The sequence below is a fragment of the Bos javanicus genome, chromosome 20 (genome assembly GCF_032452875.1).
Source record: "Bos javanicus breed banteng chromosome 20, ARS-OSU_banteng_1.0, whole genome shotgun sequence".
Taxonomy (NCBI): Eukaryota; Metazoa; Chordata; class Mammalia; order Artiodactyla; family Bovidae; genus Bos; species Bos javanicus.
In genome coordinates, this window is record NC_083887.1 from 38076345 (window position 1) to 38080403 (window position 4059).

Consider the following 4059-nt stretch of genomic DNA (forward strand, 5'->3'; position numbering starts at 1 on the left):
GATTTACAACATGTTGATTTCGGGAGTACAGCAGAGTGATTCAGTTATATATGTATATTTTTGGATTATTTTCTTTTACAGGTTATTACAAGATATTGAGTATAGTTCCCTGTGCTATACAGTAGGTCTGTTTTGGTTGTCTGTTTTGTATATATTGATGCCAGCCAACTAATTCAGCCCTCTCCTCTAACTTTTTCTCAAATTTTTAGATATTTCTGGGTCATGCAGCTCAACTTGTACTTTTTGTAATCTCCCACCCAAATTTCCAATATATTGAAAAAAAATCTGCATATAAGTGAACCTGGGCAGTTCAAGCCCGTGTTCAAAGGTCAACAGTATTTGTCTTTTGGACATCGGTCACAACTCACAAGGAATGCCATTAATATCCTTCCATTTGGCATAGAGGAAAATATATACTGTCAATGGCACCCCACTCCAGTACTCTTGCCTGGAAAATCCCATGGATGGAGGAGCCTGATAGGCTGCAGTCCATGGGGTCTCGAAGAGTCGGACACGACTCAACGACTTCGCTTTCACTTTTCACTTTCCTGCATTGGAGAAGGAAATGGCAACCCACTCCAGTGTTCTTGCCTGGAGAATCCCAGGGATGGGGGAGCCTGGTGGCTGTTGTCTATGGGGTCACACAGAGTCGGACACGACTGAAGTGACTTAGCAGCAGCAGGGAGAAATTCAAGACCAGAGAAGACAGTCCTGGTAAATTCAAGCCATTCAAATGCAGGTGAAGTTTTCCGGTGAGTGGGGTCATAGAGAATGAATTAACCATTATAATGTGTGAATCACAAGTTAAATTTCCTGCACAAGCATTCTACTAAGAATGGGCTGAGTAAATTCAATTACCTATTTCAAACAGATAAAACAAGTTGAAGGTTGAGTGTTAATTTCTTGCAAAGTAGTCAGGACTCAGTATTATTGTAACAATCAGATCAGATCAGATGAATCACTCAGTCGTGTCCGACTCTTTGCAACCCCATGAATCGCAGCACGCCAGGCCCCCCTGTCCATCACCAACTCCCGGAGTTCACTCAGACTCATGTCCATTGAGTCAGTGATGCCATCCAGCCATCTCATCCTCTGTCGTCCCCTTCTCCTCTTGCCCCCAATCCCTCCCAGCATCAGAGTCTTTTCCAATGAGTCAACTCTTTGCATGAGGTGGTCAAAGTACTGGAGTTTCAGCTTTAGCATCATTCCTCCCAAAGAAATCCCAGGGCTGATCTCCTTTAGAATGGACTGGTTGGATCTCCTCGCAGTCCGAGGGACTCTCAAGAGTCTTCTCCAACACCACAGTTCAAAAGCATCAATTCTTCGGCGCTCAGCCTTCTTCACAGTCCAACTCTCACATCCATACATGACCACAGGAAAAACCATAGCCTTGACTAGACGAACCTTTGTTGGCAAAGTAATGTCTGCTTTTGAATATGCTATCTAGGTTGGTCATAACTTTCCTTCCAAGGAGTAAGCGTCTTTTAATTTCATGGCTGCAGTCACCATCTGCAGTGATTTTGGAGCCCTAAAAAATAAAGTCTGACACTGTTTCCACTGTTTCCCCATCTATTTCCCATGAAGTGAAGGGACCGGATGCCATGATCTTCGTTTTCTGAATATTGAGTTTTAAGCCAACTTTTTCACTCTCCACTTTCACCTTCATCAACAATACATAGACACAAAAGAACTTTCTACCCCAACCTGGATAATCCTTAGGTTGAGTGTCTTCAATAGGTAGGTATTATCCAGAACTCAGCTGTATCCTCATAACTGTAATGGTGCTTTATATTCACAAAGTATTGATGAGTCAATAGTCTTACCTATGGGTTTCTTGTTAAATACTGTTGAAAATTTTGGCCTGTGTTTTCAACTATGTGGCCGGTTTTCAAAGTGTTTGCTGTGATCTGAAGCAGGGCTGACTGGAAGTAAGTTTGGGCTTTTTGTTTTCTTTTTCTTAATAGACAGTTGTCCCATGTTTTTGCGAGTCCCTTGGTGGAGTGTCTCTCTGTGCAGACAGCTGAGACACTAGAGGGCGCTCTTCCCAACTTGCTGTGTGACTTGTGAGTTGTCTAAGCAGCTCACAGTCTGACCTTTTCCTGGGCATAGAATTAGAGGGGTTGGAGAAGGCAATGGTACCCCACTCCAGTACTCTTGCCTGGAAAATCCCATGGGCGGAGGAGCCTGGTAGGCTGCAGTCCATGGGGTCGCTAGGAGTCGGACACGACTGAGGGACTTCACTTTCACGCATTGGAGAAGGAAATGGCAACCCACTCCAGTGTTCTTGCCTGGAGAATCCCAGGAACAGGGGAGCCTGATGGGCTGCCGTCTATGGAGTCGCACAGTCGGACACGACTGAAGTGACTTAGCAGCAGCAGCAGTAGCAGGGTCCATGGGGTCGCAGAGAGTCGGACACGACTGAGCGACTTCACATTCACTTTTCACTTTCATGCATTGGGGAAGGAAATGGCAACCCACTCCAGTGTTCTTGCCTGGAGAATCCCAGGGACGGTGGAGCCTGGTGGGCTGCAGTTTATGGGGTCGCACAGAGTCAGACATGACTGAAGCGATTTAGCAGCAGCAGCAACACTGATTTTTAGATACATAAATTAAGTTTTTAAAAGTTGAAAAAACAGCCTCATTGTAAGATATGTTTCCAATAAAATTTTATGTTTTGTTAGGTGATCATGTTTATGCAGCTTTGACAAAGTGAATGCAAGTATTAAAAGAAAGTGATAATTTAGTAAAAATATTGGGCTCTTATAGGAACTATAAATATTAACTTGAATAATATTTATGGTGTTCAAAGTTTGAGAGAATACTCAGTACAGTGCTTTCATGCATAAAGATACATAGATTAAAATTAAATTCTCTGGAGAAAGTGGAACATAAATAAAAACTCAAGAAGAAAATGAATGACATAAAATTTCCCACTGAAAGTTGACAGCTCATTATCTATATTAAGAATGAATGATGGTATCAGTGCTGACATGCTGAGATTTTATAACTCACTGCATACATTTAACAGAATGGTGCAACTATTTATTGTTAAATGATATGATTACAATGACTAGAAATGACATCCTATTCAGTTATTTAAACTTAGACATTTTAGATGTCAATTTAAAATTTATTCTTACAAAGTATAAATATAGTTGAGAAGATCACTTTTTTTGTCAGTGGCTTTCACAAAAAGAGGATTGTTTTTCCTTCATGAGAAGTAGATGGGAGGGAAGCAGGCAACTGATGGCAATGGTTCCATAGCTCTACAATGTCAGGAATAACATGTTTATAATTCCCCCTCATGGTTTCAAGATGGCTGTCCAGCTCCAAGTATCATTCATGTCCATGTCCCAAGGAGGACAAAAACGGAGAAGGGGAAATATGAGCTAGTAAACATTTTCACAGAATTACCTTCCCTCTTCCTCTCACCCAGAGGCTTCTTTCCTCTTGCCTAGAATCTTGTCACTGAACCAGTCAAGACTGTAAGAGAAGCTATGAAAAACTTCTGTATTGGCAGCTGGTGAGGATTAACAGCTATAAGTGGGTCATGGGTTAAACAACCTGTAGTATTTGATGCACACGGCAAAGGGCCTAAAAACTCTCCACAATGCTTGACTCATATAAGATTAATTTTCTGTGTTTTGAAATTTTTTACTAGTCTGTATTTATCCAGTTCAGTTCCAGTTCAGTACAGTTGCTCAGTTGTGTCCGACTCTTTGCGACCCCATGAATCTCAGCACGCCAGGCCTCCCTGTCCATCACCAACTCCCGGAGTTCACTCAAACTCATGTCCATCGAGTCAGTGATGCCATCCAGCCATCTCATCCTCTGTTGCCCGCTTCTCCTCCTGCCCCCAATCCCTCCCAGCAACAGGGTCTTTTCCAATGAGTCAACTCTTCGCATGAGGCGGCCAAAGTATTGGAGTTTCAGCTTTAGCATCAGTCCTTCCAAAAAACACCCAGGACTGATCTCCTTTAGAATGGACTGGTTGGATCTCCTTGCAGTCCAAGGGACTCTCAAGAGTCTTCTCCAACACCACAGTTCAAAAGCATCAAT